The sequence below is a fragment of the Calypte anna genome, chromosome 17 (genome assembly GCF_003957555.1).
Source record: "Calypte anna isolate BGI_N300 chromosome 17, bCalAnn1_v1.p, whole genome shotgun sequence".
Lineage (NCBI taxonomy): Eukaryota > Metazoa > Chordata > Aves > Apodiformes > Trochilidae > Calypte > Calypte anna.
The window spans coordinates 1-25,479 of record NC_044262.1 but is presented as its reverse complement, the minus strand read 5'-3'; positions in this window follow the sequence as shown (position 1 = coordinate 25,479).

Below are 25,479 nucleotides of genomic sequence, written 5' to 3'. Positions count from 1 at the left end.
ACCAGCTGTCCTGCAAGAGCTGGCTGCTAACTAATGGTTCACTAACACACCTAAAATGGTCTGTGTGCTGTGACTGCCCTTTTTTTTTTTTTTTTTTTTTTAAGGTTTGTGGAAATTTCTGTGTACTTTGCAATCTTTCTTTAGCAAGCCATCTTATTCCTGTATTTTTCCCTAGGCTGTTTTGCTTTCTGGTACATGATTCCAATCATCACTTTCTCAAATTTGCCAGCCTTGATCCCTGCTTATAGCCAGCTCACCCACCTCTAAATGCAGCTGCCTATGGGAGCAGCTACCACCCTCACTGAGCAGCTTCTTTGCAGACAGTCCTCTGGGGAGGACCAGTAAACCTCTCAAAATGTTGGGAGGAGAATCAAATTCTCATGCTCTGTTATGAAACAGCCTCTTCCTAGAAGGAAAAATAAACACTACTTGAACAGGCAATGTATTAATTATTTGTGCCTTTTAGGGGCTTCCTTCTACTGATTCATGTGTTTTCTGATCTGTTTTCTGGACAGTTAACATGTTGGCATTTATCCAGTCAACCTTCTCAAAGAAGTACAGTTATTTTTTTACTCTCTTGAATGAAGTATCTGTACATTTGTTCACAGATTAGATTATTATAATGTTAAAAAAAATTCTTTATTTTGGTCAGGATGCAGAAGAACAGTCTGATTTATCTGATTCCTGGGTGGTACTTCAGGCGGTTAATTATCTAAGGCATTGATTACCTTGACTGTCTCATTGTGTCAGCCAATAATGTTTCAAATTGAATTTGGGCAGAGAAATAGAAGAATGTACTCAGTTGCTTATTGTCCTCTAATGGAACATTCAATTTGTTCATAAATTCCTATTGTTTCTGATTCTGTCTTCTTGTACAACTTCAAGCCAGAAATTAACCTGCTGTTTGTCACAGAACTGGAGAGGAGCAGGCACCAGCAGCACCAAAAGCTTCCACGGTTTTAGCCCAGGTCAGTGTCAGTAGTGTCAGTAGTCTGTGCTCTCTGGGGCAGCGGAATGTTTCCAGGTTCATATCCTAAAAGGAAATATTTTTGCAGTCCTAAACCTGAAAATCTTGGACAAATGATCAAGATTACAGAAAGAATGACTGCAAATGGCATGTTAAAGCAAACAGTGAAGACATGGTACCAATCCTGACAACTGTTCTACTCTGACCAAAAGGAAACAGCTTGAAATAGAGTATCTGAGAATTAGGAGAAGAAAACAAAACTGTACCTGAGCTGCTGGATGTCAGGAACATGCAGAGGGCATGCTCCCTGCCAGACTCCTACAGGCAAGCAGCAGCAGCCTGACAGCATGAGATGTAATTCATTGTCTTAATGAAAATCATGAACACATCAGGACTTCATTTAGCAAAACTGTGCTCATTTCTCCTCTTATTTTTTGCTTCATAAGCATTAGAGAAATTTGCAAGTCTGTAAGTGGGCAGTAGCTTTTCCTTATAGTGAACTGAAAGACTACATACTGGAATTTACTTACCTCCAGTAGCACTGAGGCAACTCACCACATGTAGTTCTGAACAAGCTTGCTGATGTGATATTGCCTAAAAATATGTTATTTTTGTTTAAGGAGTTTTTAGCCAGGTCAGTGTGTGGCTTTAGAAGGTGCTGTACAGATACAAAGGGAATGGGGTGGGGTTGCAGCAGTGAGCAGACTGTCCAGAAAAAAACATATCATCAGACAATTGTAACCTTATAATTCCTAGGCAGCTCTAAGCAAGTGATTTCTCAGAAAGATGTCATAACACAGTGGATGACATTTTATGTTTGCAAAGATGATACGTTAATTTTTCTTGTTCTGGAAAGTTCTACCTTTAATAGTGACACAGGAGGGGTATGTTCAGCTACATCTCCACTGTAAAAAGTAAGGATGGGATTGTTATATGTTTAAAAGAATAAATATATTCATGGAGTGCTATAGCATTATGGAAAAGCATCATTTGTCTCATTGTGTAGAGAATCCCTTAGAAACATTCTGAGCCAGTATCTTCAGATAATCTGCTTTGTGAGTCCTGGTTACAAATGCCCTGTCTTTTTGGTCTTTCTGTTTTGTTTTATAAATCAGCTTTAAAATATCTAAATATTAATTTTGGAGTTTTTAAGAATGCAAAATGTTAATGAATTATCTTGCTCCAGGGGGAAATCTATGAGTGAGTTACAGCATGGATACCATCCTAGAAAAAAGTTATCTGGGAGAATAGGAAAACGTAGTGGGAATATTCACTGGTTGAGAATGCTGCTGCTTTTATCTCACAGGATTTGTTTTAATATTTGATGTAGTCAAGAAAGCATAAGGGATGAGGCCCCTAAATTCCATGAGGATTCACTGAGACTCGATTATGCTACTTTCAAGGGCTGTTCTGTAAACAAAACCCATTACAGTCACCCTTTTCAGCACAGACGCACAGCTGTCTCTTGTCATTGCTGAGAAAACCTGATCTTGTACAGATGTGGATTATTGACTTCTGGTCTAGCATAGCATGGAAAGTTGTCGTGTTGTAATTATTACATGAACAGCACAGCAAGGTGTTATCAATTTACTAAGCCACAAGCATTTTAAGTATTTTCCTCACATGACCTGATTCATCACTGAGTTTGTCTGGTGATTAGGACTCCTGATTGAACCTGGCCACAATGCTCTGTCCTGTCCTATTCACCTGGCTCAGGGGTTGCTGAGACTTCTGCTTTGCTGGCCCCAGGATCACTCCTGGCTCTTTAATGCTCTGGAAGCAGCTGACACTACTGTGCCTTGACAGAGGGAACTATAAAAGCACCCAGATACATGTGTCAGCATGCCCACAAGGTTCTTGGACAGGAACTTAAAAAAGAGTCTCTCATACAAGTTAGCTTACAGTAGAAGTGAACCAGTCTTGATGACCTGAGTGATTTCCTCCAAGCTGCACACTGCTCCAATATATTTGAGCAGGATACAGATGTATTGAAGGTAAATTCTGAATTACCTGGAATATTTTAAAGAAATTCTCAGTGAAATGAGAGGATTAACGGTATTTCACTTACTGCTTAGACACGCACCTTTAAAATTGGTTAATATTTTTTTCTTTTAAGATTGAAATATTTGGGGATAAATCTTTATGTTTGCTAAGAAAGCAAAAACTCTAGAAAGTGGATTGGTAGGAGCTGTTTTTTACTGTTAGCCTTATTCAGGTCAATAAGTTGATTAAATGTGGGTTTGAATTATATGTGTCATGTCTCAACACTGTGAGGATGAAGTGTTTCATGAGTTTCAGGAGCCAGAGCAGATTTCTAGTTGTATCACGAGGAGAACTCCAGTTATACTTCACAGGCAGCTTACCTCTGCCTCTTGCTAGTTGTTCCTGCCACCTGTGTCCTCTTCAGTCATTTCTATTGGTAGGTGCCTTGACCCAAGTTCCATGATGGACTGGAGAATGAAGGATTAATGCCACTCTTCTATATATGCACTGCATGGAAATGCTTTGATGCTTCAGAATTAAGAAGGTGAAAAACAAGTTCTGAGCAGGGAGCTACCCCACCTCCAGTAAGTCAGGAAACACTGGGGACAGGCTGTGGTTTATATCTCATTCCCTTCAACGTTGTGAAAGATATTTTCCAGCGGAAGTGAGCTGTTATTCTTTTTTATCCTGTTTTCTTAAATGAAGTACCCTCAGTGCAATTGGGGTTTGATTTCCTCTCTATCCACAAGGCAACAGCTCATCCTCACCTCCTCATCTGAGTAATCAAAGAATTGTAAATGTTGTCTGGAAAGTGGAAACATCTTCTCAAGCACAAGTAAAAAGTAGAAATTCCTTGCCTCCCCCACCCCAAGCTGAAGAATATCGTCCTGTTTCAGACACTGTCCTAAGGAGTGAGAGTTCTCATGTCCAGACTGCTGAAGTGAAGAAATTAAATTGGAGAACAGAATTTGAGATTAAGGCCACTAAGATTTCTCTTTTCAGTAAGAATCAGATCACATCTTATTATTTAGCCTGCAGGAAGAAATGAGACAAGCAATAGATTAGAAATGAAAAAAATATGCCAACTTCCCCCCAAAAGAGTAATTATTATAGATAAGGCACTTGGCAGAAAGCCTAATCTAGAAAGCATGTCATTATTTAGTCCCAGTTATCACCCAAATACTGTTTAAAAATTCTACTTGATTTCTGAGTAAACTAGAAATCAAGAGCAATTAGCCCAGTGCTGGAGGTCACTTTGTGGTATATAGCTGGCCTGTTTGAGAGTCACAGGATTTCTGTGAAAGAAATCCATTTCTGCTAAACAGATTTTTATACAGAATGGATAGTTATTGCTAAATTGGACTGTTTTTCAAAATTGCAACAAAAGTGAAAAGAAAAAACCTGGAATTATGAGCCTATTCTCATTTCTCTATGAATATTTTGCACATAATTGTTATGGATTTGTATCTACTCTTAAAATGGAGCAAAACCAGCAGTTCATTTCAAATAGGCCACCAAAGAATTTCTGGCTTATTTCAATGTTCATTTGTTGTTTGTTTGTAATAATTTCACCAGCAACATGCTTCATTTACTTGATGCTTCTGTTTTAATGTGATTACAGACCTCACTAGATGGACAGGAAGATTGTGGTCATGCCAAATTAAGACACTGCTTCTTCTAGTTTGGATCCGATTTTTCACCTTATTAGTTACTTTTGGTGAAAAGGAATTTCAGACCCTGCTGATCCAGTAGTGTATCACATACCCTTTGTATGTGTCTTGTATCAACAAGGCAAATTCAAAAGTCATTGCTCTTTTTGAGGACTGATTCTCTGCTTAAACTGGTTTGTTAGTAATTTCACTGGGATTATTCCTTATTTATCCTGCTGGTTTTGAGGCTGAGAATCAGTATGGTTGATATTTAGCTAGCTAAATAGAGACACATGGAGGGAGAAGAAAGAGGCATGAATATACACTTACAGAAATGTGGAAGCCAACACTCTTATATACTTGTAAACAGACCGCGTAGCCCTTACCTCACCTGTCAGTGCATTGAAACTCCTATCTGTCAGAACAAATAACCCTAAAATGAGATTATAAATTTCCTATTTTTAAAATCTTTTGTCCAAGGAAGGCAAAAGTGAAAGAATACTTTACTGCAAGACTCATAATCCCTAGAGTGGGTTGCATTGTGTGTATTTCCTCCAAATTATTTTCATATGAGTATTGGAATGCTGGGTAAAAGCTCCTTGTTTGCTTTTGAGAATGTTTCAAAACTCTTCTAGACAGTTTTAAATTTCAGGGATTTTCTGGGATTATTTGACTTCAAGTGGAACGTGCCTCACGTTACCCCAGGCACAAGAGAAATCAAGTCAGCAAGTTTCTCCGGAAGCTGAGCCCTCTGTATGTAAACTCAGCACTTCCAATGGGAACTCTTTGTTGGAGAAGACTGAAAGCATGTGCTTATGCGCAAGAGAGGCCCCTTTGTCACTCAGGCTAACAGATCATTAGCATGATATGGAAAAATTAACAAAGGACAAGGAAACAAGTTTATAGGTTTAAGAATTTTTTCCTTAAAGGGAAGCAATTCACTGGCCAGTTGTTTCCCTGCAAACAAGTGTGTTCTTGTCAGAGCTGGGTTGCAAAATGGAAAAAAAAAAAAAGAAAAGTGAAAAGTGTGGGAGGTCTAGTACACAGCAGTAATTTCAAAGATCATGAAGTCTAGGACAATGTATGCGACAGCTGAGAAAAACATGTCCTCGACTGCTAAGAGCCCAATGGGAAACAGACTTCCATGGGAGATGATGTGAATCCAGTGTCTTTAAGCAATGTGACAAAATTCTTTACAGAACTCCTCTAAGAAGACATTAGCAATGAGGCCCAGTCAATGGCAGGAAGAAGGATATCTGTTTTCATGTAAAACTGAATGTTCTAGGAGAAAAGTTTTCCGTTCAGAAAAACACATCAGCAAAGAATGTAAATATCTTAAGGGTTTTTTTGTTATTATTTTCAGATGTAACCAGCCAGGATAGCCATTAAACATTTAGCCACAAGTTTCTAAAACATTTCATTTGAAAATGAATGGTATTCAGGATGACAGTAGCTGAAATTCTTTTTTTAAGTATATTTTTTTTTTTTTTTAAATTAAAAAATTATAAGCAACTCTGCACATACAGAAGGCTCTCATACTTGTTTACTGTGACAAAAACTGACAACCACCAAGTAGACATTAAAACTTAGTACCAATACAAGAAAAGAAATACTGAAATTAACAATAAGTTCCTCAATGCAAATGCATGTGACCCTAAGTTAGTACTGAAGAGCTCTCTAATGCTAAGCACATTGCTTGGACAATGCAGTGGGAAGCATCTTAAAAATCATTACAGAGAGAAGTAGTTAGGACAATTTATAAGAGCTTAATCAGTCTTTTCAGTCATGGATCAGAAAAAACAGCAATTGAAACCTTCTGAAAGTCTGCCTTTAAAATCTTGCTGCTCAAAAAAGATGTGGCAAGGCGATACCGATGGGAAGAAAAAAAAATTATTCTCTCTTTAAAAATGCTTTATGTTTCACGTCAAATTCTGGGAGCCTGTTCATATTTCACTTGAAGTTTCCCCCTCTTATCCCCAAATAAATGTAAAAGGATTTCAAAGCTTCAGTACTTATTTGTACCTACTCTTCTTTATTTTGTCAGACAATAAGCTACCCAGTCAGCTTCTGTCTTTTTGGCTTTGGTGGTGATGAAGGTGACTGAAAAGATATCTACTGCAATTTTGTGGTCATCAGGAAATCCAAGCATGTCAAGTTTTCTAGGTGCTTGTAGCAATTGTTTGGCATGCATGCAGAAACTGAGCAAATAAAGTGTCTGTGTCCCCCTCCCAGATTATTACATGGTAGGTTTGCAGCTACAGGAAGATTTAAAGGATTTTAGGATTACCTTTGTGCTGTGCCACATTCTTCTGGTGTTCACCTATCTGGAGGTTTAGTTACTGCAACTGTCTCGTACATTCTTTAAAGGTCTTTGTTATATTTCAGACTTGGAAACGACTGTGGTGCCAGAAAGCAGTAAACTCAAACTGGTTCCTAACATGATAGCTGTTCATTTGGCAGCCTAATTTGGAACACAGAGTGATGAATTGCTATCAAAGTGTAAAAGTTTGATTATTCATTTCAAGAGGACTAAAGGGACCTTAGATCCTTCAGCATTTTGCAGGTTACATATACCAAATGATTGATATGAGGATAGGTGTTGAATCATCCAAAGTTAATGCCAATAGCTTGATGCACAGCTGTAGCTGAGCTGTGTGCCAGTTCACAAAGGCAGTAGACAAGAAGACTTTTCATATACTTTTGGGGGATATATAGAGGTTTTAAAAGGTGTCTTTGAAGGAAAACCTAAAATACAATTAAGAAGGTCTCATTTGGAAGAATTTTACTATATTATAGGTTCTGATCAGCAGAATCCTTATTTCTGCTCATGCAAGGGTGACATTTTCTGGTCTGGATAATTTGCATAAATCAGGAAGAGCCCAGCCTTGTAGTAAAGGTTAGGGGATAGGTAATCACCAAGAGACAAATGCTAACCTTTGTCAGCAGTAGCACTTGCAGTGACAGTGGTAGCTGTGTACTGTAGGAGGGACAGGGAGAGTTTGCTTTCTACTGAAATCCTCAACTGCAGCCTATAAATATTTCACTGACCCTGGATTTTTTTTTGAAACAAGGTGAGTTGGAAGTAGCTTGTTGCATCTTCTTGTTAGGCATATTTGTCTTCCCGAAATGGAACTTAAGAAATGAGGAAAACCAATCCAATTATTTAACATTTCTTTGTCTTACTTACTGAATCAACTGCATAAAGTCTGGCACAAGTAAGCATTTATTGTAGGTTATTTTGCATAGTTTAAAATCCTCTTCCTAGATGCACAGTGTTTCTAGTGCCTTTCATAGGAGGTTCCTTCCTGCCAACCTTTTTTCTAACATTTGCTCAGGGGAAGCCGTGTGTTTTCCACAGAGTGATCCAAATTTCCTACCTGCATAAATCCACAGAAGTCAATTACATTATTTTGAAATTATGAAAATGTTCTCTTCATTCTTCACAAAGCCGAGAGAAAACTGCTTACAAATATGAGTGTATGAAAAAGATCAGGATGTGACTACTAAAGATAGAGTCTACTTGACAGACTTCCCATTTTTTTACTTTGTATGTTTCTTTGGCATCACCATCTAATGTATTATTCATCACCTCTTCTTTCTACATTTCCATTTGTTCATAATTAGTTAATATTTACCTTGTGCTGTATCTTTCTGAAGGAGGGAGAGGTGATTTTTTTCATAGACTATTCTTCAGATCATTCTATTCAAAGTTCAGGACTTGGAGCAGTTTAAAATATAAGGGCTGCAGGGATTATGCAAACGTGTGGGGGCAGAAATATGGAAGCTAATTTGTCCGACCTTGTTTAATGTACTCCCAGAACTGGGTATATCTTAAATGTCTACATTCTTTGTTCTTTCAAACTAAAAATGAATAACCTCTGGAATCAGTGAGTATAGAAGCCTTCATATTGACAATCACTATGAAGAGCCAGACTACTCTTATTGTTGAGGTCAGTCACATGCTTTATTTACTGTATGGTATTCCAGTCTATTCTGAGTTGTTCTGTTCATTTTTTTCTGTTGCACTCATTATTACAGCATTTTAGCATTTACAGAACCCTCTAATGTTAATTTCCATTATGCCAGGATACAATGGGACTGACAGGGGAATAAAGAGATGGGTTGCAAGTAATCTCTAAGTTTTGGGTATCCATGGACACATCTCTAATGGCTGATTTTTTTGCAGAGTACTTAGCAATACAGAGCACTTTGCTCCCAGCTCCCACTGAGTTCAGCTGCAGCTGTGAGTACTTTGCACTTATGCACATCAAGCTTCTGGGACAGAAGACAGATCAGACAAAGAGCACTCTGCAAGTGCCACCTCACTGAAATGACTTATCTTAGTGTGGTGGGATGCTTGGTGGTAGGTGCTCATATCCAGTCTAAGGATGTATCCAATAGCCAGAGCTATGAGATCATCTTTTCTTTTCCAGCAAATCCTTCCTCATGTAGCATATGAGTCTTCCTAGAAATGAAACAGAAGTCTTAGAGTGTCTATTGTTGTACAACGCTAATTCAGTGAAGGACACGTCTGCTTTTTTTTTGGTTTTAACCCAAATGAAGGAACTTGGAGTAGGGAGGGGTAGTGTGTGTTCACTGCAAAAGACTAACCCAGCTCTTTCTTTAGTGTCTGACTCTCCTGAAGCTTATGCTTATAATTTGATGTTCAGAATATCCAACTATCACAAGTGGTTTTACCTGTGGTGAAACCTGTAACTTCTAGATGTTGATTCAACTTAGCAGATGATGTCTGCTAGGATAATTTTTGGTTCCAGTGTAATAAGGCTGATAATGCTGATGTCTTACGCAAGGTTTTGTTTGTGAGCCACATAGTTTCACCTCCATCTTGCCTTGCAAAATTGTACTTCATGAGTATGGAGGTAGGGTAGACTTATGGTGAAGACCTAACTAAAGCTCCTATCCTTTGTACCTTTGGGGAAATTGTTTCTATCTCAGATTAATTTGGCTTTAATTCCTTCTTCTACCCTTTCTTTGCTGTCACTTTTTTCTTTTTTTTTTTTTTCTCCCTTTTCTTCCTTTTTCCTGGCTCGTTTCATGTTTAGATGGTTACACAGGTATTTGACTGTCACATCGGTTACATGATACCTGTTACAGCGAGTCTTGTCTTTTAATGAGCTTCTGGCTCCTGCTGGCTACATATTTAGTCATTTGTAGAGTTTATGAAGTCTAAATCTATTAATTCTGAGCAAGCTGACTGGGCAAATGTCTCTGAATTCCCAGAGACCTTGGGAAATGTTTGCCTTTGGATTATCTGCAAGATTTCTAATCTAGTCTGTAGTATTCAGTACCCAAGAACGTGAAAAGCATTGAGTAATCAGAATAAAACTCATTTCTAGTCAGAACCAAGTCACAAGGACATCTTACCTAACATGTTCCTTTGCATAGGAGCTTGAATCCGTTCCATCATTTTGTTAGCCAATATTTATGGTTTTTCAGCCTCTTCCCTGTGGCAGCTGGCTAAAGTTTGAAAGTAATTACAAGTCTGGGCTGATGTTTCTCAGTTTGTAGGAGGGAGTAACTAAGTGCTAACATTCAAAAACAATTCACTTTCTCTGCCCAAAAGATTCTGTTGGGAGAAGACCTTTTCTCTGTGTTAAATTGTTCATACAGTATAAGTGTCAGGACTAGTTTGGGTTCAGTTCTGAGATGGAAAGAGCCTATTTTTCCCAGGTTCTGTCTCTTGTTTCCTTCTTCTAGAGTCTTCCACAGAGCATCCAGATCTACCCCATAAATTTCTAGACCTTAGATACACCCTTCTCTGAAATAGCAATCATAACATTGGATTCAGTGATGAGTGTCAAAAAAACGCTGCACAAGTTGTCCCACAAGTGACCTGCATCCTCCCTGCTAGGCCAACAGCAGTATTCCTAAATTTATAACTCGATTTCAGGTTGTGGAAAAAAAGAAAAGATTATCACCACCCTTTCGTTTTAGGAGTCATTTGGGTAATGTGTTTGGGAGCCGTATCTGGTTTTGTATGGCTAGAGAGATTGAATGTCTGTAAGAAACAATCCATAACTTCTATTCTACTAGCCTTCCCATTTTAATCTTATAGTCACTTTCTCTTTCTCTTAATGTTTCTTATTTATAGGCATACTGAGTGATTGAAAGGAACTGCTGCTGCTCCACTGTACAAAGCAATATTGATCAGCTTGTGCCAGAAATGTCTATTCCAGCAAGCCTTGAGATTGAAGTCCTCTCCTTTCTAAAGCATGTGTCTAACTCATATGCTAGCAACAAAACATTCTTTGTCTCTCTTTCTCATCGCTATTTAATCTTGAAATCAATGACTGAAAAATTCTCTCTCTCACTTCCCTGTGACATCCACTGCTTATTTCTTGCAAACATTGGAGTGACTTTGGGGATGGAAATGGTCCTAAACTGAGGATCTGCATTCTGGATTTAATTCTGGTTCTGACTTAATTCTTGGTGTCTCTTTCCTACAGTCTGGGATGATGGCAGTATGGGAGTTAGTAGGTGCCACTGCCTGCCCTTGTGAATAGGAAATTGCTTCTTCTGACATCACTGCATCATGGCTCTGGGAAAGAAACTGAGCGTGATTGCAGGGTAGGAGAAAAAGCACTGAAAAAAAAATTATATTGGTTTGAGGTTAAAGCCGTGGTTGTAGTCCAAAGATTCTCTAGGACTGACTGTCTTTTATAGAAAGCTATTTAGGGAACACTCATGCAGAAATCTGGCAGAAGGAGGAACCTTGAGATAGCCTGTGATAACCAGGCTGAAAAATTAGGGAGTGGAGCTGATGGAAGCTGGCCTGGAAATATACAATCTAAAAATAACATATGATTTCAATAAATTCTAGCTGCATTATTTAAATGCTTATTTATTCAGCACTATGTACAGTGTGTCCTATGCTGTATGTAACTTACATTGTAACTTGAAATATTTCTGAAACAAAACAAAAAATTAAGACCCAAAAATAACTCTACTGATGCATCTCTTCTGTCTATAGATTATAGATTAGATTTTGGACACTTATCACTGAATCCAATGTTATGATTGCTATTCCAGAAAAGGGTGTATCTAAGGTTAAGTAGAAATTTATGGGGTAGATCTGGATGCTCTGTGGAAGACTCTAGAAGAAGGAAACAATCTATTAGACTGTTTAGCACCGAAGTGTTAGGCCAGAGAACCACACTTGGATGCTCATAAACACTTTATGAAGTTTCATGTTGCCTCCTAGTGCTTCTCTTCTCCTGTGTTTTGTCAACCCTTAGATTCACATCTGGACCCCTGAGCACCTCTAAATGCCTCACAGTTGTGAAACAAATTTTTTCATAGCTTTATTGAGAGTTACTGCAGTAGACTTAAACTGAGAAGCTAGTATTCTACAGTGCAGCTGACAATAACTTGACACTTCTTACGAGTTTTCTAGCTCAGGCCAGTTTTTTACTAATGGTTGATGAATGCTGTAAGGCCTATGTTGAGTATAAAGATCTACAGTCACAGAGCACCCACAGAGGACTGCAAGCAGGGGAATCCTTGTCTGCTTGTGAGCCCAATAGTTGCCCTCTTACAGACTCTGTTTCTTTCTACTGATATACAAGTGCTTGTTTCCCCCAGCAACCAATATGTATTTCAGGTAAGGAATAGCATGGACAAGAGGTGATTTCATGTTTTTCCCTCCTTTGTGGAGCTTTTAAACAACTGGAAGAGAATGTGAGTAAGAATTGTTAAAAAATGGTTCATGTCAAGAGGTTGCTGCTGCTGCAGGATGTGCCAGTGACTCAAAGAAAAGGCAAATGGCATATTCCTCTGAGCTAGCCATGAGTCATTAACAGCTGCCTTTTCCTATTTATTCATGTGAATTCTCTCATTGACTTGTAGATTTTCCTTTCCACTCTCTTTTACAGTCAGACTTTCTATTTTTGGTCTCTTTTAGTCTTTCTGTAGGCAGTTTTTCCACTGCCCCCTTCTACTTCTTCCTTGGGAAGGATTTGCTGCTGAAACTCCCTTTCACAAGGACTGTGGCTCTCTGTGAAATCAGTTCATCTGGAACCAGTAGAATAAAAAATCCTTCAGCACTGAAATGCAAAGCATTTAGCACAAAGCTGTTCTTAGAGGCTTATGTAGTATGGACTTCAGAGAGAGGTAGATCTAAAGTGACTGAGACCTCCTCTACAACTGCTCTCCTCTCCCATCTCCCATAATGTTTCTATGGAAGGAGGACAAGAGGAAATGGTCTCAAGGTGCACAGGAGAAGTTTAGATTAGCTGTGAGAATGACCTTCTTCACTGAAAGGGTTATTAAACACTAGAATAAGCTGGCTAGGCAGGTGGTTGAATCATGCTCCCTGGAGGTGTTTAGAAGATGTGTAGATGTGGTGTTTGGAAATGTGGTTAAAGCACTGGGCTTGGTAAAGTTAGCTTAATTGTTGTAGAGTTAGGTTATGGTTGTACTTGATGATCTTAACAATCTTTTCCAACCAGAATGATTCTGTGAGGTTTCCCCATATTTTGCCCTTCTCCACACTGCTAGTCTGTCTAACCCACCACTGCTGATTTTGTCAGTTTGGTCAAATCTATGTTTAGCTTCCATCTCTGCAGAAAGCAGCCAGTTTTTATGTTTTATCAAAACACTCTGACTCAAATTAAAGTCTGTGATTTTTGGTTTGCTGATGGATTTCTTTAATGACAGTGTTTGGTACATGCAGTTGTGCTGTGTCATTCTCTACTTCCAAGAAGTGTTGTGTATAGGTGCTGGCAATGTCTCAGAGGGAAGGGTGTGCTGGCAAGGCAATGTCCCTCCTCTTTCTCTGTGCTGCTGGGTACCAAAGTCAGTTGGGCAGTTCTTAGAAACAGAATAACTCTAAGCATGGGAACTAATGTGGAACAGGCTCTTTAGGACTGCTTCAAAATAAGGTGGTTTGATTTGACTTGTTTAGTGCCAATGTTTGTCATGAAATGAACAATAAGGATTTAAAGGAGAGAACTGAATCTTTAACTCTCATCTCTCTGCTATGTAAGTGATCCCAGCCTTCACACCGCCTGTGCTTTCTGGACTGAGCTCCATAGAACTAAACTTTTCCAGACTCTCACATTCCTTCTCTCCCTCTTGTCTTGGTTGACTTTGGCCAGGACCTCTCTACACTCCCAGTTCATTCAATCCAGACTCAAGTCTGAAACTAGAGTTGTAAATGTTTTCTTTGAGATGCTTATCTTTGCAACAGCAACAGGGAAATCATGACCTCTTTTTAAATGATAAGAATCTGACTACTCATATATAATAGTTTGGACACAACATAGTAAAGGCTCAGATGGGTAGTGAGCAGGGGCTGATTACAAAGAAACAGAGGGCTCAAAACTCATAGTAGGAGAAGTGCTCAAGCATATATCCTTCAGCCACTTTTTGATTATTTTCCCAACAGAGAGACATAGTCTTGCTCACAATTTCTGAATCATTAATCAGTGCTCTTTACTCTAAACTGATGTTAAAAGCAACAAGAGCATCTTTGTTTTGTTTCAGAAAACCCATAGCACTGTTTTGTTCACCCTGAAAACACTGGAACCCAAATAAAAGACTTCAATTACAGAAACATTCTCTCACATTTTTTCAAATTTAAAGAACATCCTTCTGTTGAAAATTGAATTTTCCTTTTAACCACTTGGTGCATGTGATTTCAAAATTATGTGGGGTTTTTTGCTGACTGACACATTGTGCAGTCATGCTTCCCAGTGTTAAAGGATTTCTAAGGGATGCTTTGTATGTTGTCTCCCAAGGGGTATCCTTGGCTCTTCCCACAACAGAGCTCTCATTTTTTACATGATAAATGGAAAATGTCACGGGGCAGGAGACCCTGTCTGTGTCTAGCTGCACCTTGAAGGGCAGCACCTTGAGTTAAAATATTTACAAGTATTGAACAAATGAGATTCTTTTTATACTGCCATTTATGTAGCAGAGAAAACTGGTGACATGACACGTCTACCAGGTGACACTGCTGCTGCACCAGTGGAAGGTCCCACATCGCAAGCTGCACAGCTGCCTTTTCCTTTTCCTCTCCTTTTTGGATTTTTCCAGGGGCTAATCTGCTACAGGAGTGGATAGGAGACAGCTCCATTAGTTGTGAGTCAAAAGGTTCTGGTGATTTCATAGCAGATGCATAAAAGTTCAAATTTTGGCATTTTTCAAATCTCGGGTTACTTCAGAGCTTTCAAGCGTGTTTCTACCACCCACAATGGAGTAGGAAAAGAAAATTTTCCATGCAGTCTCCCACAGCCAAGGAGCTCTTGGCCCCTGCTCCTCATACTAAAGGTGGGAAAAATTGCATTGTAGTATGACCCATACTTGTCCTCCAAATAGACCTTTGCAATCTTTTTGAACTGCCCTTAGGTTGACAGCCAGATACTGTGTTAAAAATTGATGTAATTTGCTGAATGTAAGTATCTTTACACCCTCAGTTACTAAGTGTACTAACTATGGAGTTAGTACAACTCCGTAGAAGTCAGTGGGGTCTGTACTTGCTGGCATCATATGTCTTTATGATACTGTGTTCCTATTTCTACAGCAGCCTGCTTGCACAAAAAGGTGGGGACAGGCAGTTTCATGGGGTTTGCCAGGCAAGCACAAAAGGAGGAGAAAAAATGAGTTCTTAAATGGCTTTGTACAAAATAGCTCTTTCATCTGGCACTTCTTGAGACCTTAATGAAGAGACACCGCAGGGTGAGAGCATTGCATGCTGCAGGGCAGGACCAGGAAGACTGGAGGGGTGACTGTGCTGCTGAGCATGGGACTGCTCCCACGGGGAGAGATGCTGCTGGGCTACACTGCCCTCTCCCTCCTGCTGGCTCTGTTTATGCTTTCATGCACATTGAAGGGCCTTTTTTGGTAACCAGCTGCTGGAGCTAGCTGTGAGGAACAGATAGCAGTAAGCACTCCAGCTGTTTGCAGTAATGTGAGGCCATCCTTTCTGAGGTAGCTTTTGGTGGATATATACCAAAATCTCTCCCTTAAGCCCACCATTGTCACCATTCATCAACAGATGAGTTGCAGAAAAGAATACTCACACTTGACCTTACTGTGCCTGAGCTCTCTCAGATGACTAAAATGATGTTAAGCAGGACTGAGACATGCAGCTACCACTGCTACACAGGTTTTGTAGGTAAAGAGTAAGTCCCTGTCTCCTTACTCAGCAGCCCCAACAGTGCTAGTATCTATTCTGCTCTTTTCATCCTCCTCTGCATGACATGTGAAGAGAGAGGATTTTTCTACTCCAATTCACTTATCACTGGGATGAAGGATGGAATATGCTCTATTAAACATTTACTAGTAGAGAATTCGAAGCAATGAGCAAACAGATTACTTTATATAGGCATTCATACAAGTTTAAACAGGATAGAAATATTAGGCACCCTAAATTCTGGTGATATTCTGGAGCATTATTTCAGCAAACTCAAATAAATGTTTGGTGTTAATGACATAGGAAGGTCAAAACCTCAGCTCATGACACTCTGCAGGCATCAACTGCAGCCATGTGGAGCACTCGTTTTGTTCTGGAGCATTGTTATAATAGAACACCCGGAAAAAGAGAAACACCTACTTTTCCTGGACTCCTCTCAGTGACTTTGCACATACATGAAAATACATCTTCCATCTGCTGACTTCTAGTTGCAGTTTGTTTCTGTTCTTTCAGGTCTCAATTTCAAGCTTGCAGAATGAGAAAGATCTGCTTCATAACTTAATGTTCAGAACGTGGTTCTGCTGAAGGCAAGTTGAAGAAATCCCAAAGAAATCATTTGGTTATTCCCAGTTAAGGAATGCTGGATGTAGTCACTTAATCCCTGGGCTCACACTGCTACACAGTGCTGTGTTGAAATAAAGATGTCAGTGTCCAAAATGAACTAATTTATCTACTGCTTTGAATTACTTGTTTTGCTTTGGGAATTATGACAGCATTATCCAAAAATGCTCTCTTCTGAGTCAATTACAGAGCTGAGTTGCTGGAAGGTATCAAATATTTACAGCTCCAAAGACACGGAGAAGTTTCTGTATGTTAGGAAAACTGTAAATGCTTCAGGTATTACATACTTTTGATGGAGAAGGCAGGCATTTGAGATGTATAAACAATTTAAATAAGAAGCGTGTATAGGAAGGACATGATGGACCAAGTGTTTGCCAGGTGTAAAGCAGTGTTGCTTTACTTGATTTCCTGGCTTGTGATGGCTGAAGGTCAAGTTCAAGGGCAATCAATCAACAAAGTGTAGCAGGTACAGGGATTTGGTTTAGAACAACAAGCTCTGTGTTTATACAAATCTTTTGTAAATGTTTCCAAGCATTTCTAAGAGATAAAATGAAGCTGGAAAATGCAATTACAGGGTTTTTTTTTATTGTTTACTCTTCTAATTCTTGGATCCCAAGTGCACAAATAGGCTGATAGATTCACAAAGGTAGCTTAAACTATTCCAGCTGTAGCAGTGGGGAGAATCTGGGATATCAGAGATACCCACAAGAGAATTAAAAGGGCATTGTTAATCAAGTGAGGTAGTTAATGCGACTTGAACATTGGAAAAGCATCAAATTAAGAAGTTGCTTGCTCTGATTTTAAGAGGATTTTGTGCTAGAAATCTTCCCCTCTAACTTTCTAAATATACTTGGAGCTAAAATGTTCCTAGATACTGGCCAAGCTGCCATGATCCATCTCTTTTGCATCTAGTCTAGCAGCTACTGCTTACTTCACTAACAGTTCTGTCACCTTTGGACTATGAGTCTGTGATTAGCATTTGGGTACATTCTTTACTTTCAGCAAAAAGCATTGAGGCTCAGTATGATGTAGGATGAGACACTTTTGATAAGATTCTTAACTGAGGTCTGTCCCTGGCAAGGCAACATGAAAACAGACAATAAAAATTCCTCTGTTCCTTTCTGAAATCCTGAATCATGTCATTTCTTTCAGTGGAAAAAAAATATAAAAATCGATTAAACTACAACTTGTTTAGCTAATTATCAGGGCAGAGATAGAACCAATTAATAAAACCTGGTGAAATCTTTCAAATATGAACCAAATGTATAAAACAGGAGTTCATTGATTCAGTAATCTGAAGCAGGTTGATAAACACAGCTTCTACTCTTCTGTGTGGTAAATCTAGTCCAAGGTTAAAGGTCGCCAAGCTTAGTTTAGCTCACCATAGATATTTTTGTAAATCTTGGCTAGACTCCAGAAGTCATGTAGACAAGTCTGACCAAGCAGCCAAGACCATGCCTGACTGCTTAATACTAGTCTTATTAAATTTGCCTACATCACTTGCCTGTCACCGTGTTCTGAAAAATATTATATAAACTCCATTTTGTCACAAGATGTTGCTGGAATTCAGGCTATGAAATGTTGCAAGTCACATGGTGCTTGCACACAATTTAAGTGTCCATGGGATCTGAAAAACTCACTTAGCTTTTCTTTGTTTGGAAGGTTTTAAAACTCATCTGGTGTTTATGTTTACAATATTTTATGTCTCTGTAAACTGAGAATAAGCTGAGACATCTCTCCCCTAAGTTTTTCCTTCGCTCCTTGCTCAGTTTACTCATCTAGCTGATAAAGGTGGTCACCTCTTCAAAGGCCTGTCTTGAGATACTAGACAGGGGTCCTGGGCTTGCTTTGAAATGTGCAGTACGATTCTTCAGTGAGATTAAATCACATAATTACGCTGATAATGTGGTCTTTTTCCCAGAAGCAACTTTTAAAAACTCTATATGTAACTCTAGCTGCTTTCTAGCAAAATATCACTGAAAAGTCAGGGCGTCTGGGAACAGACGCATTTCATTGCTAGAGTGAAACAGGAGCTCAAGGTACAGTTCTGTGGTTCCTGAGCTGACAAGTCAAATTCCAGATTCTCCTCCATTGCTCACAATTGATGTTGTAGGCTCAGCATAACTTTTACAAGTCTGGTCTCTCCACAGTCTGTCAAGGTCCTATTAGACTTTGAGTCTACTTAAACCCCAAAATATCTCCCAAAGTTATGAAGTGAATCACACAATTAACGACCAGTGGTCATAATCAGACCATGGCACATTAGACAGCACAAGGGGGTAGGGACAAGAGTCCTAATGTTTCAGGAGATTTCTCATATAAAACCTATATGTGCAGTTCTGAGCCCCAAAATTTAAGGAGGTGAAGGTCCTTAAGTATGTCCAGAGTAGGGCAACAGAGATGGTGACAGGGCTGGCAGGCATGCTGAGCCCTGGAGTGCTGAGTCTTCTCCCTGGGATCATGATAGGACATGTAGGAGTGATTCAAAGCTGTACCAGACAAACTTTAAACTGGACATTAGGAAGCATTTCTTTACTGAGAGAATGTTCAGACACTGGAACAACTTTCCTAGAGAGGTTGCCAACATCTCAAGCCTGTCAGAGTTTAGAAGGCAGTTAGACAACTCCCTTAACAACATTCTTTAACTTTTGATCAGCCCTGATCTTGTCAAGTAGGTGGACTAATTGATTATTGCAAGTCACTTACAAATGAAATAGTCTCCTCTCTCCTCCTCTGGTCCTTGTAAGTCACTTGGCACAGCTTTCCCTACCACCATAACAGTCCATCCTTTAGCTGCCACGTAAGCCTTTCCATCAGCACAGTGTTTCCAATTCACCCTTCTGGCACTGTAGAAAGTGCCTTCAGACCTTACTGCAATGATTCGTTTTCCTTCATTCAGGTTTTGTTTTTAATTTCACTGGTTTTACTGGTGCCAAACAGAACCAGCCCTTTGAACACTTTATTTAAAAACCTTTTTATTGTGACTGTTAGATGTCCACTCCAGAGTTGACTAGCAAGCACCATAAATGGGTAGGCTTGGCAAAATGCTCTGAGAAACTGCTCTTCCCTTTCCCCACTCTTCACACTGCCTTTTGTGGTCCTCTATTTAGAGCTCTGGGTAGAAGAACAGATGGAATAAATCATCTAGTCGTAGCCAAGTGACTGAACTACTTCTGGGAAATGCTGCATCTCTTTGTTGGATTTATATGTGAGATGCCCAGAAGTCACTCTTGTGTCAGGAATAATTTGCTTTGCAAAGTGCAGTAAATCTCTGAGTCTGTTCTGCTTCCGGGAAGGTTCCCCAGCAGAGACGCCTGGAGCTCACTCACAGGGAATTTCCAGCCAGCTTGAGGCTCTTCTCAAAACCAGCATCCGTGTTCTTAGAGCATACAGAAATGAGGCCAAAACCACTGTCTATATATCACCTCTGCAGACGTGGCATATAAGCAGGGGAAAAGGGGGACGTACACATTAAATCTTACAAATACCATTTTGTTTCCCCTTCCTCCTTCTTTTCCACCCTCTTCCCTTCTCCTCCTTCCAGCCCCCTACTTTTTTTTCAGTAGCTGATGGGGGTGGTAAAATTCCCAGGGGCCAAGACAAACTTAAACACTGTAATTTCTAATGGTTCCTCTTGAAAATTGCTGACAGATGCTTGTCCTGAGATCAGAACAGCAGAAGCTGCCAGCTGCCAGTGTGTGGCTTGGGGCCAGCCATTGATTCCTTTTTAATAGTGAAATCTAAATCTATGGTAACTCTCCAGGCAGAGACTGTGACATTTTTCTCAGAGTTTCTCCTTGTCTCCTTATCTTCCCTCTATATTCCTCTTTCTTCTCTGTTTCCTCAGACTTTGACCTTTATGCTCCATCTCATAATTTTAATTCATAACTTTTCTGTGTCCTTCCCTGCTCCTTTCCTCCCTCCCTGTTTCCTTTTACTGTCTAGCTCCTGGCTCTATGGATGTTTGCCCAGCTACATCTTAGAAAAAGAAAAGCATTGGAATTTGACTGATGTAGCAAGGTACTTTTCTTTTAGGAACCCCTAATTCACAAGGCAGCCTATTTGTGTTTAAAAATAATAGATGGATAGAGCAATGAGGGAGATGGGATGGGTGCTCATACCGTATTGAGGTCAGTCAGGGTCTTGCAGGAGACAGAGGTAAGATGCCATCTTAGGGAAGGAATGAGTTGATTCCAGCCAGGCATGTAGATGTTTTTGTGTACACTGTGGCTGAAACTATCATTGCATCCATAATGTGCCCTGGCGTAGCATTCTGAGCTTTTCCCCTGCTTAATACAGCTTCTTGTGACAGAATATTCCTAGCTGGAAGTTTTGTAAAGGAAGAGATTAGCCACAGTTTCAGTTTTACTGATAGAACTTGGAAAAACCCTGACATAATACTAAGCATTGTCATGAGTTTAAGAAACCATAGCAGGCCCTTGGATGTGGAGGAGGGCAGAGGTGTTTGTCACTAGAAAGGGTCATGAAATTTGGGTGGAATTTGAAACTACTCTTCTCCAAGGCACGAATATCTGCCAGCATGCAGGGTTATGTCTCCGCTTTACCTTTCTTTTGTTGTGGTTGATGTGACTGGAAGCTCTAGAGGTGCAGGGATGAGTATCTGGGAACTGGGTCAGAGGACCTTAGTTTCCAGCTGTGCACAGCTGGGGAATCAAATCTGCTTGCTTTCATTACTTCTTTGTAAGTGTGCTACAGCCACAAGTTGGGCATGGGGCAAATTATCTTCTCTAATAAGATAGCACAGCATTGAGAAGGTCAGCAAAGAGGCTGTGCCATTGCTGTCCCCAGGGTCTCTGAGTCTTGGCTTCCTTGATCTAGTACTGGCAATGATCCAACTGCTGAAAGGGAGATTGGACTAGCCTCCAAAAAATCCTCTCCAACCACCACTTCTGTGATTTTGTGATGTCCAGATGCCAGTTGGTGAGGGCAGGTTGTAAATGTAAGTAGGAAGAGCTCTTCCCCTGAAAATGTTGATTTCTGATGTACCCATCTGAGGCTTATGCCTGTCCCAACAACTTCATCATAAAAGTAGTAATGGCAATTCCTCACCTTTTATCTTCAACAGTAGTGCTAATAACCTAAACATGGAATCACAGAGTTGCTTTGAACCAAAAAGTGTGACCTATTCAGAGCTCTGCTGCTTAACCAAGCCTTCCTTCCACCACTGTAGCAATTCATGCATGGAAAGCCATGTCATCCCTTTTCCTGCCTGCAAGGGACTTCAATATATCCCCTCATGCTTACCCAACAAGCAAATGTTGGAGACTGAGATCTGCCAGAGATGTTAATTTCCAAGCTTCCTGGCTGGCAGCATTAATGTCATGCTTGCAGAGTGTTTTTGCTGTCTTATTAGCAGCTGTCAACACCACTAAGGGAATGCCTCTCAGTCTGACCAGCAGCCACAGGAGATGAATGTGTGTGATCCTAGAGGAATTGCTGCTTCTGGCTGCTGATGTATCACAATTAGCACCTTCATCTTTAAGCTGGTACTTGCTTCCTTATTAATAAAATCATTGTTGAGGATTTCCTTCCAGAGAGCTGGAAAATCCTGGATTGCCAGAGAGGCAGTGCTGATGGAGCAGCTGAGCAGAGGCAGAACTTGGGAGCTGTGCAGATGCTGCATTGCTCATGTCACCACCTCATGACTGTTGTTGGGTATTGTGGCACCATGAACATTCGTTTGCATCATTTTCCTCCTGTTGCAGACAGTGAAACAAGGGAGCTATCAGCAGCTTGGAGGAGGCACTCAACATGATACAGGAGTCAGTTGAGCCTATTCAAAGGATACCACAAAAGTACCTTAGGAGAAGTTTGAGCACAGGCATCTGTAGGGTAGGCTCTACATCCTCTCCCAAGTCTGGAGGATTATAATCAAGTTTCAAAAGAAAACCATCTCAAAAATGGGGACATAAAGCACTAATGTCCTTTTGTCTCCTGGTTCTAAAGCATAAGAGAGAACCATGCTGTGTGGTGTCTCCTGTTGTCGGAGGGCACTGTGAAGTGCAGAAATACAGCATTGTCATAGTTGCACTTAACAGCACACTAGTGTGGAAGGCAAGTTCTTCATTTTTAACAGGGAAAGTGTGAAAGGTAAATCAGATTCATCTGGGCATCCCCATAACTGATTAAACAAAGACATTCAAGCAACTGCCTCACTGACCTACATTCATTCTTCAAATACCAGACAGCTACCTCCTGTGCAATGTAGTCCTCTCCCAGCTTCACGGTGGCAATGTTCCCTCTGTCACGTAACACAAAGAAACCCAGAAACCACAGTATATTCTCTAGGTGAGTGTTTTGTTCCTCAGAGCTCTGATTGCCATTAACTGATATGAGTATGGTGCTGCTCTCTATCTTATGTAGAAGATGTAACTGTTTGGGATCACAGTGCAGACTGTGGCAGTCACAAATATGCCCCTCAGTTTAGGAAGGATATTGAGGTCCTGGAGCCGGTCCAAAGGAGGGCAGCCAGGCTGGTGAAGGGACTCGAGCACAGATCCTATGAGGAGAGGCTGAGGGAGCTGGGGCTGTTCAGTCTGGAGAAGAAGAGGCTCAGGGGAGACCTCATCGCTCTCTACAACTACCTGAAAGGAGGTTGTAGCCAGGTGGGGGTTGGCCTCTTTTCCCAGGCAACTCTCAGCAAGACAAGAGGGCATGGTCTTAAGTTGTGCCAGGGGAAGGTTTAGATTGGACATTAGAAAGAATTTCTTTACGGAGAGAGTGATCAGACATTGGAATGGGCTGCCCAGGGAAGTAGTGGATTCTCCATCCCTGGAGATATTTAAAAAGAGACTGGATGTGGCACTCAGTGCCATGGGCTGGGAACTTCAACGGTGGTTCAAGGGTTGGACTTGATGATCTCTGAGGTCCCTTCCAACACAGCTGATTCTATGATTCTATGAATACAGAGCATATTTAATTGTTTTTAGTTGTTGAGTTCACTGCCCAATCAATAGACAATAAATAGTATTAGAGCAAATGAAGGGTATATACCTGGGTATACATTTCTATAAATGTCTCAGTTATAATTGTTTTTATTTATAGCATTGTAATTATATATGATAGTAATCAGAAATTGTGTATCTGTCATTATAGGCACTGTATCAAGTGTCTAGCACAGTCTTTGGGCATGCAACCTTAACTAAGACAGCTTTAAGACCTGAGGTGTGCTTGGAATGGAGAATGAATATCATCCATTTGCCTTAGATAATAGGGCAGTGATTTGTCTGCTGGAAATGCTCCTCGTGAACCCACCAAGCTGAATGCATGTTCTGCAGAGTTGTTCATATCTGGCTGTGGGATATTGGGTATGAAAGTTAGAGCTGCTGGAAAGTGACGTATTTTTTCAGTATCTATAGATTACACAAGTTTCAGATCCTCCTCTAAGCTTGAATTCTCTATGCACAAATAGGAGAATCAAAATATAAAGAGAAAATGTAACAGTGAAAAGCAGGTGCTTTCATGTCACAAAGTTGTAGTAAATATGAAGTCATGGGATTTTTTTACATCTGCGGTGATCTGGTATTTTGCCAAGGACTGTGTAGACTTCACAAAGTCCACCTAGGCAGCTCATACAGAGGAGGAGGAAGATAATAGTGGTTTTATTTGAAGTGGTTTGTTTTCTGCATGGACATACTCTCATGAAGAATCAACTGAGATGGGGAGCAAATAGAGATCCAGAATATAAAATAGCCATGACAGGGCCTCCCCAGAGCCAAGTTTTTTGCATGTGGGAAGAACTAAGTACGTTTTTCACTAAGAGTGAAAAAAAGAAGTTATAGGTTAAAACACAGGAGACTGTCTGTGCTAGAAAATGACTCATAATTAACAACACTTGTGGAGAATAAGTTCCTTCCGCCTCACATAAGATTTAAAACACATTGGCTACTGAAGTATATAGAACCAAAACGTTTTCAGTACGTATTACAGAAAATGCATGAGACATTCTTGAGACTTCTCATTTCTTGAGAAAAAAGATTTCTTTAAAATAAGGTTGGAAAGGCTTGGCCTTTTCTATCATAGCAATCAGGTAATTGTCTAGGCAGAGAGGACCATGCAAGAACTCCTTGGTGGCTTCTGTTGCCAGTCCCCCATCAGAGCCATTGATGACTTCAGAGCTCCAACACCTGTTGTGCACCAAACCAGGACCTGCACAGAGATCCCTGATTTTTTGGGTGAGAAATGACATGCGTGGGATCAGCATGGCACTAGTGCTGAATTCCTTGGCCCATGTTTTCTACAATGACAAGGAAGTAGGTACAAGTTTGTGGCTCTGAGGTAAAGCAGGGACCATGTGCTAATTTGTGTCTAGACAGCCTACCCTCAGCTCTCCCCTAGGTTTCCCTGGTGTTAACACATTGACTTTTATGCCCTGTTTCAGATGGAAGAAGAAACATTGAAACTCAGAACAGAGGAAACAGTGTTAATGTCACTTACATCCTGATTATGTCACTATATGGCTGCATCTGTTTGGTGCTCTGCAATAAACTGCATTTCTTGTCCTCCTCAGGGGTCTGTTCAGGCACATCCTGGAGTATTTCTTGCCCATGGGTTTCTTTGCATGGAAACTGAAATACAGGAAGGGCTGAGAAGGGTTGAGACTTGGTCCTGTCACAGCATTGGAGTTTTGCCAGTATTTACACCTAGACATGGGAGCCAGGCAGCATTCTTGGGTCCGACCATATTGCCTGGCTTATTAATCATGGCCTCATAAACCTAGTTACATCAAACACCTTCTTAGTTCACACCTGCATCATTTGTGAGATAATTAAAAATCAAGAGTAGGCGTAGGAGAGGCATTCATCAGCCTTTTGGATTTCAAAACTGGAGACAGAACAGTTTACATGAAGCTTGCAGAAATGCAGCCTGTGTGGTCCATCTTAACTTTGCTCTCCGTGGAATTTTTAAAATCAGAAATAACAAAATTAGCAATCAAATACTGAAAACCAAAGTTTTAAAAGTTAAAAAAATCAAGTTAGAAAAAATTTTAAATGAAAAAAACCAACTACTTTTCCTATTTTCAGTAATCTCCTTTAATGGCTAGCTAACATTAACATTGTGGCTAATAATCTGCCCTCATTTCT